This window comes from Ambystoma mexicanum, chromosome 3q (assembly GCF_040938575.1).
Source record: "Ambystoma mexicanum isolate Mex_15411 chromosome 3q, UKY_AmexF1_1, whole genome shotgun sequence".
NCBI lineage: Eukaryota > Metazoa > Chordata > Amphibia > Caudata > Ambystomatidae > Ambystoma > Ambystoma mexicanum.
Window position 1 is genome coordinate 153,513,311 of NC_090926.1, and position 17,312 is coordinate 153,530,622.

Sequence of the window (17,312 nt, forward strand, 5' to 3'; positions counted from 1 at the left end):
CAGTGTTTTTTCAAAGAAGTCTTCTTAGAGTTAATGATTTATTTGGAGCTGTAAACCTCTTACTGGTGTAATAAAAATGTCTTAACTGCCTTCAGCCACTCGATTATAAATACCATGCGTGTCTTTCACTGAAGTCCTGTTAAAAACAAGCATTGGCAAAGCCAACAGTTTTGGCTTGGATATAAGTATTAGGCATTTGCCAGGAACTGCTATTAGATGCGAAAGAAGTCACATCATTTTGCACCTGCTACCATCAATAGCAAGTTAATGCCACTACAGCAGGGCCTGGCAAGCGCCTTTCCCATGCCCACACAAAAGCCCAAACCGCTGGTATTGCCAATGCTTGTTTCTACTTGAGTTACAGAGTTGCCCATAGCGAGGACAGTGCATTTCCCAGGACCACCCGCCACGTGAAGCCTTTCTTGATTTGCTATACCCTAACAGATCCTGTATGTTTATTATGATGGGGCGGGGGCGCTAGATCTCTCTGAACTATCTGTCCTTAGATTGGACCACTAATTGTGGTCCTTCTCCCCCTTTTGGTGAGAACTCCCCGTGCCATGCCAGAAAGCGTCATCCAGGCCTGTTTTCTTTCTTGGAATTCTGGGACTTGTAGTCGCAAATTGAAAATGGGAAGAAAATAACATTGTAAATTCTCTCAAGCTTGGGGAAACATCAGAGCTCTGGTATTAGTTAAGCAAGCTATTGCAGCACAACCCTTTGCCAACTCTGTTTACATGTCCATCTAAATATATATTTGCATGAAAGCGCTATATAAACATAATAAATACAATACAATATATTTACAGGATGTATTTATCTTCGTTGTTTTCTGTTTAAAAATCCTGACCACTTGTCATTGGTCACAACAATCTAATTTAATTATTTGTCATTTTTAGCTGGTACGGATGTAACGCCCCTGCCTTTTGCTGGTAGGCCTGCGCTTTTAGCTGCGTGTCTGCTACGGTGCAATAATGATGTTTCCCAGACAGGAAAACAGTGTCCCTGGCGGATGAAAGGGCGTATTATATTGTGAGAGACAGGCTGTACTAGGGTAAGGTGTGGCCACGTTGATTTGGGTATGCCCGTTTGTGCCAAATGCAGGGCACGGTAAGTATTTGTTATTTAGATTTGCCATATTGCCAATAAGAGGAGAAGCGTTTCTGCCTCCTATGTTCGGGTGGATAGCTGGCCCGTTAAGCGCTCGCCTATGGCATGGGGCCACCCTGAACTCCACAAGTTCAAATATCCTACCATGATCGATCAATGGAATACTTTACATTGGGTAATAATAATAACAGTCATTGTTATTGCACCTCTGAGCGGTTATAAATAACCTCAGGTCCTGTGTGAGTACAAGGCGGCGCCGGGAGCGGTAAGTGGGGGTGAGGTGTGAAGCACCCCAGGCATAGCACACAGCTGCCCTAACATAAGAATAGGGGAGTTCTGTAACCATCAAAGGCATAGACGCCGCTAATCACAAACCCTGCATAGGAGGGATGTAGGAGAGAGCGTTTTAAGAATAGTGCCTGCCTCCCACACGGCTTCTGTCCCTCAGAAATGTCAGAGTGAGTGGGCAAGCTCACTTCTGTGACCAGTAATGTGTGCAGCGAGCAGGTGTTTATTGAGGCGATGTGCCCCGAGGTGGCGGGCCAGCTCTGTAGGTAACGGCCCGTCGCCCAAGTTAAGGGACAGAGCGCAGCAATGGTACCTTAACGAGGGCCACTATGCCGCTACCAAAAGGGTTGGCACACCACAAGGGGTATTTTGCATTAGATATGATATGATAGGTTATTTATAACGCACTTAATACCCAGAGGTTTCTAAGCGCAGACTCAGGGATTGAACCTGCGCTCGGTGTCGTCTTGCTTCCAAGGCGAGCACGTTGCGTCTGAGCTATCCTCTCGAGACGGTTGCTAATGGTGTCTTTTAAAAACATTTTTATTTAAAGTACCTTTCTTGTGCGGTCCGGCTCCGCGCAATGCTGCTGAAAGCAATTTCTTTTCTCCATGTTGATGACTATGACATTGTCAACATGAAAACAGACTTCCCGAGAGCAGCAATGAGCGGTGCAGGGCCGCACAAGAAATTTACTTTTAATTTTTATTTTTTAACAAAAAAAGCCACCATTGGTACCCGTGTAGGAAACCACACGGGTGTTAATTGGTGTAGGTGGAGCAGGGAACAGGGTTGCCGAGAGTGGGCGATGGCTGCCCAGGCAGCTTGGAACACGGGCTTGGACCATACAGTACAGTCTGAGTTCCGAGCCTTCCGATTGGTCAGCGACCCTACCCAGAATGCTAATGAAATGTGTGAGCATAGCACTTCGAAGTCAAAGCACTACAACGGGTATATACGTTGTAAAGCACTAGTGGACTGTATCACATTCCTTTTAACAATTCATTCTTTTGCTTCTGCACATGTGCACGAAGGCAGAACCGTTATTTAAATGTGTAGGGTCCTGGACAGGGGAGGACTGGCATCTTTTGGCCAGGGCCCAAGTAGAATTTTCTGGCCCATGGCACAATGGCACAAGATCGCAATGCAGTGACCCAATCTTCCAGAACAACAAAACTCAACACCAACCTCTCCCTCCACCTGCATGTTCTCTAGTATTTATGCAATATATTGTTGCCATTATTTTTATGCAACATCTCTTTTATGTTTGTTGCTTCTTATAGACCCAGGCCCCAGTGAACCTCCGTCACATACCCAGGGAAGGAATCGGGCCGGAACAAGACAGAGCTTTGATCCAGCAAAAATGGTCTTGCCAAAGGACTGTTCCATATGGACCTGAGGCCAATAGTCCCCTTTACTGTACAGAAGGGAAGTGCAGTTGCTTCCTTTCAATACAGTGAAAACTGTTTTTTTTACAAAGGGCAATGGGTAAGATGGTGAAAAGGTGGAAACCTCTGCCCCCTCACCACTTTATCCATCTAATGCATATAATAGTCAGAATGGACCCTTTTGTGCAACAACAAAATAAGTGCAGTAGTGGTATGAGCTGCTATGTGCATAATGCATTGGCATCTTCACATTGAAGGTGGAAATGGCTGAAAATAATGTTAAAAAAAGACCTTTTTACGTTACCGCTGGTGCGGGTGCTGTTTCTAAAATAACTCCAGGTGGTAGATTCTGAATCGGATGAATATTCAGAAATACCAGTGGTGAGGTGGTCAGTTTTTCCAGCAGTGTTTCATAAACAAAATATCCAATTCTGAATGACCCACTTAGTCTGCAGTCTGCAATAATGAATACCTGGACGTTACATCTTTCTGTGTGTTTTTTCATCTGAGACCAAAAGGGAAGACATACAACAAACAATCCAACAGCCATTTCGTTAAGCACCTTATGATAACATCCAGGGGTGCTATTCAGGGTGCCATTAAACTTGTTTTGTAACAAGTGCAACATTGATCAAGCATTCGCATGGAATGAAACGCAGGACAAAAAAGATTCGGATCCTTGCTTCCTTGGCAAGTAGGAGCTGTGATCAGTTGCTGAGGATTGTAACGCACCAATGGTGCATGGGCGGCGGTGGTGCCAGCATTACCATCCAGGGTCACAGAATATGTCATTCAAAAGTGCACATGGCCCTGTGCCTAGGCTCTTCTCCCTGTCGCACACTAACTGTGGAGGTGCACATGTGGGGGCAGCCCAGGCACAGCAGCAACATTGCCGAGGTCAAGACGAGTGCATCATCCCATCTAAATTGAAGGTATTACCCAAATGGACCTTTTACAATTGACCTTTTGTCCTAATTGACCTAATTATAGTGGTCCTAATTGACCTTCTGCACAATTGACCTTTATATTATTTTAGTTATTTTATATATGTATAGGGTTGGTTTTGGATTATAAATAATATAAGGGGATTCAGTGAAGGGTTGTGGGAATTCGGTGAAGGGTTGCAGGTTTTTTTGGATTGGGTCGGGTTTTGCGGGGGGTTTCTCCCTGCATATATGTCCTAATTGACCTTTTAAATTAGGTCAATTCTCCCGAGGTCAATTCTCCTCAGGTCAATTGTGAAAAGGTCAATTAGTATACATCCAAATTGAAGCCAATCAGGCCTTAGAGCACTTCGCTCCTTCGAGGCAGGCTGGATCCAGAAGGATTTTACCCTTTTTGCATTTTGCAGCTCAGACCCAGGATACACAGCAGAGCGAGCTTCGGGGCAATGGGCCCTTGCCGTCCTTCTCAGCCCCCCACCTGGCCTCGGACCAGAACCCACCGCATCCAGGCACCCGGGCGGCCCAGACCACACTCAGAAAATAAAGCACTGCGCCTTTAAATAATTGCTAGCAGGCGGGGATCAGTGTAGACATTGAATGTGAATGCCGTAGAGGAGCAGGGCCTAGTGGAGGGGCTTCCAGAGTCAGGGGGAGAATGGGAACCAAAAATGGCCCCGGTCATGTTCTGCAAAGTGGCCCCATATTACACCTTGCTAGCAAATGCAGGGAGCAAGCCAAACTCGTAAATGGCCAAAAACATTCGGGAAAAGCACCATTGTCCTGTTGGGAATGAGGAGAGATCCAAAGAAAGGGTCGGATGACTGGGAAAGGAGGTAAGAGCAGCAAAAAACCCACTGGCCAGGTGTATCCAGACCTTAATATGGATTAAGGAAAATGAGAAGGAGGCAGCTAAGAGGATGCGAAAGCAGGAAGTGGATGCTATTAACACAGGAAAGGGAGGGACAGAGGGATGCAGCGGGGGAAGACTGTGTTGTGGTCCCATGGGTGCATGGCAGTTCTGTTAGGTGAACCCTAGTTCTGCAGAAGGGAGGAGACACAAGACTGTCTCCAGAGTGCTCAAGCATCGAACAAAGACTACCACCACCAGAGCCCTACTGCCACCACGCAACTATCATTACACAACTTCATCCTCCTCAGGAGGAAAGGGTGAGCCTACTCAGTGGAATTAATTCTTGAGACTCACGTTTGGCATTGATCTCTGCAGAGGTGCCTTAACCCACTAGGCCAAGGAGAGTAGTATGAAATAGCTGTTTAGCCAGAAAGAAGAGAGCGTGTTTTCTCTGTGAATGGGAGATTTTCCATGACGCAACCACAGAGGGAGCTCATTGTGTCTATTTTGGAGGACCATAGATCACAGGGGACGTGCACTGCCCTGAAGCTGGCACCAATACAACTCGATGGTTCAATCACGTTGCCCCTCACCTCCTTTATTGTGTTGATACTGTGTCAGCCTTCGAGCTTTGGGTCAAAATATTAAAAACTTTCAAAGTAACAATAGGGGTCAGATAGGGTTGTGTCCTGGTGCTGTTATTTTATATTCGCTATAGATATGTGCGCCTAGAAACCTTTGGGTTATGTGCGCTATAAAAATCCACAAATAAATGAATACATGATTTGAAAATTGACTCACGCTTTTCAGCACTTATGTGGATTAAGCTGTTGTATTGACCAACACTGAATCCACGTTGACCAAGCTTTTTGCCACTGTGGAGGGGCTTTGCAAAAGGATGGGCGTAGTGGTGAATGTGGGAACATCCAAAGGTCAGATGAAGAGGTCTAAGTTGCAATTTAAAATAGGCGGCCGATCCTGGTATTAGCCTCATCCTTCCATTGCCTGGCGGTAAATTTCTCGATTAATAGTAGATGGCTGGCTCCTTGCAGCAAGGCTCAGCAACAGGCCATGGGTGGTATGCTTTCCTTATGTCAAGTCAAGGTCTGTTCATGTATGCAATGCCATGGTGGTGGCACAGGCCCTTATGGTTAGGAAGTTTGGTGCCTGAAGCCAAGGCATAAATTGCACTGTGCAGAAAATATGTTCTTAACGCGATTCCTGAATGTTCCTCAATCTGCCATTATTATTTCGGTCCACAATGAGTTGGGGGTACCATATCTGCAAGATTTAATATCGGCGAGGGATGCTAAACTCTGGGCAAAAGATTTGACTCAAGCTATGGGTTCTTTACTCCAGTTAATGATCAAAGAGCTATGGTCACATGAACATTCGTACAAGGGAACACAGCTCCAGGAATTGGAGAGCCACCCTGGAGGGCATTGGTAAGGAGACGTGGCATCTCAGACCCCTGGCAATTATATCAGAAGTTATCATTCTACTCATTGAGATTAACCATTGCACACACATCTTGGTCAGATGATTTGACCAAACCCGCCATCCGTAGAAATCATCAGATACTGCATCAGTATATTTGCAGAGCCCCTCTCGATTTGATACCTCTGGCCAAGAAACGTATGATGATTCCTAAACTTCGACTACATGTTTTGCCCCCAGGTTCTGTTATACCTCGATAGGTTGGCCAAAGGGCGACTCCCTCTGCCACCTGCCCCTGTGGCATGGGACAGGTGAGGCAGAAGCACATTTTATTTTTATTTTCTCGATAGTACCAAGTTATCAGAAAGAAATGGCGGATCCCTTCCTCTGGGGATCGAGGCGCAGAACAGGCCTCACTCGCCACAACATCGCAAGTGGCCCTTCACAAACTAGCGACCAATGCTTCATCAGACACCAGAGATGCGCTATTGCCACTGGAAGCATTTTCCGTTATGACACCTGCCTACTGTCAGCAAGGATTTTTCACTGATTGTAACGTGAATGTACTATCAGATAGGATAGTAATGTACTTTGATGTTATGTTATTGGCCATTTGTACAAAGTCTTTCACCATTGGTATGATCTCAATGCGCTATGGATTGAACGCCCACAGGGACTGTAGTCCAGGTCAGTGGAGAATGTAGGGTGGTAAGTAGTGCGTGTGTGCACTCAGTATGTGTGCAGCTAGACCGAATGTTGTGGTGGAGAGCTGCATTCTGATGCTAGGAGGAGTGTGAAGGTTGTGTGCGACCAGTCGTATGTGTGCAGCTAGGCCAAATTGTCTTGGATAGCTGCATTCTAGTGGAGGAGGTGCATGTGTGCAGCTAAACTGATTTTTTTCATGGGGGATAGCTGCGCTCTAAAGATTGTTGAGGTGCCCATGGTGATGTATAATTATGTGTGCAGCTAGGCTGAAGTTGATCATGGGGGAGAGCCGCACTCTATTGTTTTGGTGCAAAGCAGACAGCATATTGGTTGGTATGTATGAGTATCCCTGCAGTTGGAAGAGGTCCCCTGTTCCCGATTACCTTCCTGTGCCTGGCCAATTAACTTTTGCTCCCTATTATAGATGGCTAATTATCGACCTACCGTGCAGAAGTATTTCATTCAATTTGGTAAATATGCACTTTATGCAAAAGGCCTCGATGAAGCTCACGCACATGGACGTTTGCTAATGCACGTCTTAGCCTTGAATATTATATATATTATACGGTGTGCTTTATGGGGCTTTTATTACCAAAAAGTAATGGGTGGAAGCTTTTGAATGAATCAGAACCACTGGCACTGCTCTGGGCAACCTTCCACTCACCGGTTATTATCCTGTCTGCACCATTGCAAAAAGGGGGTCCAGCCATATGCCAATCAGTCGGGTACTGGCATCAGCCTCCTCCACAAAGCACTGAAAATAGACTCTAATAGGCCAACCACAGCATCATCCTCCTCCCCCAAATACATTTCACTGTCAGTCTGTTTGGTGCCCAATTTTCATTGTTTTCTTCTGTCCCATACAGGTTATCTGGCTACTATCTGATGGTTGGTAAATTCCCAGATAGCTTAAATTAGTGGCAGAATGTCACAGACATTAAAAGCATGAATTGCCGATGCCTAGACCCGTAAAACAAACCACAGAGCAATGCAGAGTCTATAAAATTTTCAGACACAGAGCAACATTAATCATGTGCAATACGGAGCATGCATATATTGCAGCACGTTATGAGCACCAAGAGACCGCGCAAAGCACCAGGAAACCACGCAGAGCGCCAAGAGATCACTCAGATCGCCAACAGATCACACATAGTGGCAAGAGACCATGCAGCATGCCAAGAGACCACACAGAATGCCAAGAGACCACGCAGTATGCCAAGAGACCACACAGAATGGCAAGAGACCACGCAGCATGCCAAGAGACCACGCAGGGCGCCAAGAGACCACGCAGAGATCAGAGATCACGCAGAGCACCAAGAGACCACGCAGAATGCCAAGAGACCACACAGAGACCACGCAGAGCACCAAGAGATCATGCAGATCACCAACAAATCACGCATGGTGCCAAGAGACCACGCAGCATGCCAAGAGACCATGCAGAATGCCAAGAGACCACGCAGAGCACCAAGAGACCATGCAGAGCACCAAGAGATCACTCCGATTGCCAACAGATCATGCATAGTGCCAAGAGACCACGCAGAGCGCCAAGAGACCATGCAGAACGCCAAGAGACCACGCAGAGCACCAAGAGACCATGCAGAGCACCAAGAGATCACTCCGATTGCCAACAGATCATGCATAGTGCCAAGAGACCACGCAGAACGCCAATAGACCATGCAGCATGCCAAGAGACCACACAGAGCGCCAAGAAATCACTCAGATCGCCAACAGATCATGCATAGTGCCAAGAGACCACGCAGAGCGCCAAGAGACCAGGCAGCATGCCAAGAGACCGCGCAGAGCGCCAAGAGATCACTCAGATCGCCAAGAGATCACGCATAGTGCCAAGAGACCACACAGAGCGCCAAGAGACCACGCAGCATGCCAAGAGACCACGCAGCATGCCAAGAGACCTTGCAGAGCGCCAAGAGACCAAGCAGAGCGCCAAGAGATCACTCAGAGCGCCAAGAGACAGAGCAGGTGGGAACAGTCTGCGATATAAGAACCTTTAACATAACTTAAATCCCCTGCTGGACCTTATAAGGATAATGCAAGTCAATGAGGAGTTCAGTAACCAAATAGTGAACTGCCAACGAGCAGTAGTGATATCATTTTTTTGTTATTAAAGGCCAGTAGTGATTTCACAACCGGCCTGTAACATTACTTACATGCACTTATAGCGGTATAACAGACTTGCATGCATTATATATCGTACAATGTTAATATATTATCAGACAGATATTGCAATATATCGTAATGCTGACCAATCTGGTAAGGTAGCTCAGTGAGCTAGGCGCACACTACGGAAGTGCGTGTACCACCTGCAGTGACAGGCTTGCATTGCAGCAGAGCAATTGCTGCCCTTCATCCTCTTCAATGGGATCCATCTTGCAGCATTTAACTGGATGACCATGATACATACTCTGTCTTTAAAGCCGAGGGAATCCGGCATGGGATATTAGTAGCGCACGCCACATGCTGCATTACACTGTGCATGTATGTTCACTTCGCTGTCTGCATGTATTGTCCCCAGTTGCTGCTGCCACTTTCGTCCCCCTTTCACCCAGCGGACATCAACCCACTAATGTTACCCCATTTTCATGTAAAGTGCCCTCTACTATGGGATTGCTGCAGTCACGGGTGTGACTCTCCCGTAAAGTGCTTTTGTTTTCATCACCCCCCTGCTTGCTGATAAATACAAATGCAAATAGAATGCAGATCCCCTCCATGCTTAAACAGGGGTCATTAAGAAACAACTCCGTCACATGTTTTATCAACCTCAGATGGCTGCACCGCTGTGTGGGAACCCACTGAGCTACCTTAGTGACAGGAGAACACCATCCTGGAGAATTTACCTGAGGACAGATGTAGTGTAGGGGTGCCTTGGCCGCTGGGTTAGGATGAACGCGAGCACCAGAGGCAGTATGGGACGATAAAGGCCCTCTCAGGAAAGAAGAGAGCTCCTCGCGCACCCCCGCTCACTTCCGGCTCTGCGGCTCCCAGCTCCCCTTGGCCCACCTGCTCGAGGGCGACTGATCACATTTGACTGCGTTTGCATCGCCCTGGACTTCTCACCTGGCAACCACTGCGTGCTCACCTGCCAGTAGTCAAATATGGGAGGGGGTGGGGGGAGCATCTATTTGTTCATATGCAAAAAAGATCGCGAAGCAGCCTCTTAAAAGCCTTTCGCTGTTCTGTACTTTCTCTTACCCCCCCCCCCCCCCCACGCCCCCTCCCGTGCCTCCACACCCTGCTCCCATTGATTTCTCTAAAGTGCACATCCAGTGCAATCAATAATTCAGGAAGGGGCTGGGAAATGAGCAACATCGTGGAAGCATGCACAGGAGCTGACGTCCGCAGAATTATGAAGGATTAAAAGCACCAGACGAGAGACGAGCCGGGGAGTGGCGCTGCCAACCGCGAGCGCGCGCCGCCCATTGCACGCGCATGGAGAAGGCCAGGCCTGCCCGCCAAAACCTTCCCGGAGTCCTGGTGGCAAAACCCACCGACCAGTTACATATGGCCTCTACTGTATCCAGATGTGGCGTGCAGGTATTTGCACACTGGGCTACATAGGTCCAACACAGAACAAAAACAGCAAAGGGCGAATATCTACTAATGAGACCAGACAGACACTAATCACCAGCCCCAGAAAAAAGCTGGTATGAACTAGAGTTTTCTCCAGAGCAGTTCATTAGGTATCGAACACTAGGGCCTCATTACACGGTAGGCGGTGGACCAAGGTGCTATAAGCTATAAGCACCTTGGTCCATGCTGGTAAAATACCGGCACCGCCTTGGAGGAAAAGGGAATTACCGCCATATTCCAAGGTTGGCTGGCGGTAATTCCCCCTTCCCTCATTGCCCTTCCCCATTCCCATTTTTGCCCCATAGGGCATAATGGGAATGTGGAAGGTGCTAATTACGGTACCGCAAATTGCGGTACCGTAATTAGCAACCTGGTCCCTTTGCGGGTTGATTTTTAACGCCTGCTAAAAAGCAGGCGTTAAAGTACCAACCCGCAAAGGGACCTCCTAGTAAGGCAGTAAGGGTTAACGGTCACCGGTACCATTACCGGTGACCGTTAACCCTTACCGCCTTTAAGTCATAACTGGACCCGACAGAACGCCCTCGCGGCTCGTGAGCTGGGATTTTCAGCACGCTCGTCTTTGACAAGTATGTTGTTCAACAACAAAACGCCACCCCGCCTGGATGCGCGCCAATTCTCTCTGCCCGCGACTTTTAATCATTTTCTTGTTCACACAATGAGTACGCAGGCATATAATGACAACATACTCTTGATATTTTCCAAAATGACGTGTTTTAGTTAGACAAAAACAACTTGCTCCCTTAGTGCGTACCCCCGTCACAGGTGTTTTGTTGTTGCTTATATCCAGTGGTGGAAATGGCAAAAATGTGAAGGCGGATACCACAAGGGTCAGGCGGGGGCCGAGTTTGAGGGCCGAGTTTGGAGGGGGGGAGGGGCGGAGTTCCAAGTGGCCAGGGCTAGCAGTTGAACTCTGATGAAAGGAAATGTTCAAAATAATAGTTTAAAATTGGCGCAATTTCTTTCATGGCTTGAAAAGAACACAAACAATAGTACCATACGCACACACATATATTTGTATTTATATATATGTGTGTGTGTGTGTGTGTGTGGTACCTTACTATGGTTTGTGTACTTTCAAGCCATCTTTTGGTTGTCATCCTGAGTTCCACTGTGGCATGTGGAACGTGGAGCGCTAAGGGAACAAGTGTTGGGGAGCAGCGGTTGAGAGATGGCTGCTGTTATGTTGTGTTAGCCTGCAGGCTAAGTACCCCCTTACCTCGGCTCCTGGGGCCTCATTACGATCCTGGCGGAAGACCATGATGCTATTAGCACCATGGTCCATGCCGGTAAGTTACCGACTCCGCCATGGAGAAAGGGGAAATTACCACCCCATTACAAGGTTGGTGGGGCGGTAATTCCCCCTTCCTCCATGGCCCTTCCCCATTCCCATTTTTGCCCCATAGGGCTCAATGGGAATGGGGAAGTCGCTAAGTACGGTGCCGCAAATTGTGGCACCTTAATTAGCACCAAGGTCCCTTTGCAGGTCCCTACTTTAACAGCTAGTCTACACCAGCCGTTAAGGTCAGGTCCCGCAAAGGGACCTCGTAATTAGGCGCTAATAGGTTAACGGCGCTGCAGCCTTTTACGGCACCATTAACCCATTAGCGCCTGGGTCGTAATGAGGCCCCTGGTCTCAATACCATCTTTCTGAGCAGAGCATGTACCGTCCATTTCAACATGTATTTTAACATCCTCAAAACTACAAATACCAGAATTCATTTCAAATGGATTCTGCTCTATGCGCACAGTGCGCTTTCAGCGCGGACACAAGGGGCCTCATTACGAGGTTGGAGGTAATGTAAAAACGATGCTGGTAAAGGATTACCAGCATTGCTTACCGCTCCAGTGTATTATGACCCGGCAACCCGCTATTAGCGGCACCCTAAATAACGGTGCCTCTAACAGCGGCATGGGCGCGTACACGCGCTCTTTAGGGGAGCAAATACTGGCATGCCGGTAATAGGAGGACATCCCAACCCACGCAGACATGCAAAAACCAGCATCCAGAAGCCGGTAATCACAGGCTGCACGATGCCGGCCATACAGACATCACGGACCACCCACAAACAGCAACCAGCAATCAAGCCAACTGCCACAGGTGCACACAATCACCACAGGTGGAGTCAATGGAGACTGGGCCAGTATAAAATGAGGACACCCACACACCACACCCCTTCCAATACCAAAATGCTACCACTAGCTGTTGCAATCATGGCACTGTTGGACATGCCTATACTGCTACAACTACAGCAACAACACCAACTACAACAACAACTGCAGCAGCAACAATAGGCAGCACAGAGGAGACGCAGGAGGAGAAGGAGGGTGAGACAGGCCCAGCATTTACCACCAGCGGAGCCAGTAGTTCCTCGTAGGCAGCCGCCAATCCCTCGCATCAGACCCAGGCCATTCAACCAAACCCCTGAGCAGATCCACACCCTATACTGGTTGGACCGGGACACCATCACCACCACAGTGGACTTGATACACAACGACATTGCCAGCCTCATAGAAATACGCACTGCCATTCCCCCGCTACTAAAGGTGGTGTCCGTGCTCCACTTCCTGGCCACAGGCACCTATGAACACACAGTGGGGCAGCTGCATGGCATTTCACAACCACTATTCTCACGCATGCTGAACCAAGTGCCGGATGCCCTCCTGAAGCACGCAAGCACCCACATATCCCTCCACTGACTGCCCAGGAGATAGCCGACACCAACGTAGGCTTCCATGCACTGGCAGGCATGCCCAATTGTGTTGGTGCCCTGGACTGCACCCATGTGGAATTGGTAGTCCCCATGCCATAGATGCGGTGTACCGCAATCGCAAGCAATACCACTCCATCAATGTGCAAATGGTCTGTGACTCCAGCAGGATCATCACCCATTGCTGCGCCCGATTTCCCGGATCAACACATGATGCCATGGTGCTACGCAACTCCACGCTACCCCGTCACATGGAGCGACATGCTGGACCATGTGCCTGGCTGCTTGGTGAGTTGCCCAACTGGCCCATGGCAGTGCTTTGGGGCACTGATGTGTAGGGATGCATACTCCACCTGGATGGGAAAGGGGGGGGCGCATACTCCACCTGGGTGAGAAAGGAGGGGGGATGCATACTCCACCTGGGTGGCATATGTCGGTGATTGTAGAATGCATCCAGAGCTAAACACTCCTGACCTGAACCTCCCAAACAGAACATGACACATCACTGGCACACATTTGACCATTTATCCATATCGAAGACAACAAGTAAGAGGCATGACCAGGCCACCATGGCTATGACAAACAATGCATGACTGAACAGGATTGCAACTGTTCCAATGTGGCTAGTGTGACCATGCACAGTGTAGAATGCACAGCATGAACGGGAGGCTAAATATTGTCGTAAACCACAGTACATCCGCCTCAGCATGCATTATTACACCCTGCATCATCTATTGAACGCCATCCAGACTACCACACCTCATAACAGTATAGTATGCATCAATGTAACAATCTTGCATACGTACAGGGACATGTGCATCGCGCTCTGAAACACTCGTGTATGAGCGCGTTACAAATAAAATATCATATCATATCATGTCCACACCAAATAGCTGAGGCCATGACTGTGCTTCCTGAAGGTGGCAGCTCAGAGTGACACACACCTATTTGTATTTGCTTGCAAGTGATGGAGGATATCCCTTGAGGCCGTGGCTACTTACCCCTGTGCGGAACCCGCACAACAGCCATGAAAAGGAGTACAATCGTGTGCACACCCGTACCTGTGTTGTGATTGAGCAGACCTTTGGCCTGTTGAAGGCACGTTTCCGCTGCCTAAGCAGGTCTGGTGGGGCACTCCTATATAGTCCTGAGAAGGTGGCAAAGATCACCATGGCCTGTGTCATGCTGCACAACATGTGCGTCCGGAGAAATGTACCACTGCCACCTGACATTGACATGCATGCACCGGGTGAGGATGATGAAGATGGAGACGGAGGTGAAGTAGGCCCCCTGCCAGTCCGTGATGCACGGGATGGCCATGCAGTACACCAAGTACTGATTCACAAATACTTCTGAACCACAGGGACTATGATAGACATGTGTCATTGACACACTGGGTCTATGTGGACATGCACACTGGGATCGTTGGGAGTTGGCACTTACCACCGTCACACATTAAATGGATATACACAAAATGAACAATGTCCAGCCATTGAATTTTTTTAGCACACAACGGGTGTATTTGTTCAAACAGAGAAAAATGTGACCACTCCCCCGTCAACCCGCAGTGAACTCCCAAACCCACCCAACAAACCCCAAAAAACCCCAGTGAACTCCCAAACCCACCCAACAAACCCCAAAAGTCACCAAATGTACTCCATGAAATGGTCCCCTTCATCCACAACCATGTGTCCCACTCCCATTGTCTGGCCACACTACTTCCAGGACTTTTTGTTGTCTGGGGGTGGCATCTCGGAGTGCCGTGCACTCATCCGGGTCGGGCACACAGGGCTTGCGGGGACTGAGGATGCAGGTGTGGTGGCTGCGGATGAGTCTGAGGCACGTTCTACGCCTGCTCCAAGGCGTGGCCGCTGCATATGGAGCAGGATGGAAGTGAGGACTTGGGTTACTGCTCCCAGACAGTCCCTCATGAGCACAGCTGACAAATTCACGGCGGCTGTGTTCGCTGCGATGGCCCCGGTGGTCCCCGCAATGGCAGTTGCAATACCCCTCCTTGTGTCCTCACCATCAGCAATATACTGCCGCAGGAGATCCAACATGGCCTCCTGTCGGGCCTCCACCCTCGACAGGCGTGACTCCAGGGTGTTGGTGGGAGCTGGAGTGGTGGAAGCTGGAGCGGTGGGAGCTGGAGTGGTGGATGGTGCATGCACGGGGCCTACATCCTGGGTGGTGTCTTCCCCGAAGGGGCACAGGTCCGAATCCCTCAGGTCAGAGTCATGGAGGCAGGGATCATCACTGCTGTAGGTGGTTGAGGGCTCCATATGGGGTGGGGGAGTGGGCACGGGGTTTGGGGTGGGTGGAGAAGTCACTAATGTGACTCCCTCAAGGTCCACATTGCCATCCAAGACGTCCTCGGTGGTGGGTGGCGCAGGAAGGGACCCCCATCCAACTGGTGTTGGTGTGGGCTGCTGGGCCTGATGTGTGTCTGGCACACTGGCAGCAGGTGTTGGTGGCTGTTTTTCCACCCAGTCAGGCACACTGCCTGTGGGTGTGGCCTGCTTGTCTGCCAGGGGGGTGGTGGTGGCCCTTTTCATATGGTGTGATGTGGATGTCCTTGCGGTCTTCTCCTAACTGGAATCTTCCTCATCCGTGCCTGGGGGGTAGAAGAGATGCAGGTCATCAGTGATGGTGTGACATGCCAGAGGCATACAAATGTGCTGTTCAATATTCATGTATACATGCATCCATGTCTTACAGGTGTGTCACACTTGGTGTTCTGAGGGGGCATATTGGCATTCAATGCATGGCAGGTGGCATGCCATTGATTTGGGGTTTGTGTGATGTGTTACATGGGCATGGTCCAGGTGTGTTAGCCGTGTGTTGGTTATGGGATTGTCACTCAGCATGCATTTCTGTGATTTTTGTGTGGCAGGGTTTGGCCCGCAATCTGGACTTGGATATGTTGATGTGGGTGTAGGGACTTGCATTGCCTTGCCTAGTCTCTCTTCCACATCACTTGTGCTATGTCATGATTTCCCCTACTGGGATGTGCAGGGTCACTCACCTCCTTCTGGGGATGATGCCACACCCATCTCCATCTCCCCGAATCCCTCAATCGACTCAAGATCGATGAAGCTGCTAGCAGTCTCCTCCCAGGGCATCATCTTTGCAGGTGAGTGGGGACCCCCACCTGTCGCCATGGCCGCCCTCCTGTTGCTTGACATGATGTTTCTGACCCTCAAGTGAAGGTCGTCCCACCTCTTACGGCAGTCACGGACAGTACGTGGGGTGGTCCCCACAGCCGACACCTTCCGGGCAACCCCCTGCCAGATTTCCTTTTTCTTGAGCTGGGCCGCACACTTCATATCATTTGCTTTAATGATGTCTGCATGTGCAGCGAGAGTGTCAGCCAACATATTCAGCTCTGCGTCAGAGAAACGCTGTTTACGCTGCCGGGGGGTGGTCTTCCGGGTAGCCTTGGACATCCTCAGGGTATTTCCACCGAGCAAAACAGGATTCGACTGGTGGTTTGGGCGGATTGCAATGGATTGTGTTTTTAAAGATGGCCGCCGGCCAATTTCCTGTTCCGACGCAATGACGTTATTTCCAGGTCCGGTTTTACGAGCCGGGTATTAGCATGTTGGTATTACCGGGTCGGTATTTAGGGGTTCCTCCTAAGTGGTGGCGGTATCGGCGGGTCCCGTGATGCCGCTATCTGGGGGTTGGAGGGCCTTTAGCGGCATGCGGTATGGCCATTACCGGCATGGGGTTTCGCGTGTGCTCGCGCATGCATAATCACCCCCTATTTGCAGCGTCATACGAGCACGGACCCGCTCGTTCCACCATGCCGGTAATGACCACGGTTTTACTGCGCTACTCGTAATGAGGCCCAAGGTCTTAGATCCTCGGCAAACCTGAGGGCTGAACTCGGTGGCCGGCGCTGCGTATACCAGGGTGTTCTGCCAGTTCAGAACATGCCAGCTCGGGCCCATTGAAATAGGTTTCTTTGATGGGAGTGGCTTGGCGTGATTGCTTCACAGGCTCCAAAAGTAGGCTAGCGTCAGCGTGCTTTTAAGGTATGTGCTTATTTTGTACTTGTGAAAGAAAGGAGGGGTAATTCTCAGTGGATTCTTAGCCTGGTGCCATCGATATATGTTGGCATTGGGTCTTATATTGGGCCTCATTACGAGGTCAGCGGAAACCCGCCGGTGCTACCGGCGGGTTGCTGCCGACCTCGAAACACTGAATCCGCCGCCTGACTTCTCAGTGCCATCCGGGACATTACAATGCCCAGCAGAGCGGGAAGTCAGGC

The 17,312-nt window shown here is 49.3% G+C and overlaps 1 protein-coding gene across 1 annotated transcript in view; it reads right to left on the minus strand.

Annotated features, from left to right (window-relative positions):
- The window catches only part of AVIL (advillin), a 289,148-nt gene extending 279,436 nt beyond the window's left edge, over window positions 1-9,712 (minus strand). Inside the window, exon 1 of the mRNA XM_069653362.1 lies at window positions 9,578-9,712. The gene's annotated coding sequence lies outside the window, so the exon portion shown is untranslated. The remainder of the gene's footprint in view (window positions 1-9,577) is intronic.
- Window positions 9,713-17,312: the final 7,600 nt, after the last annotated feature.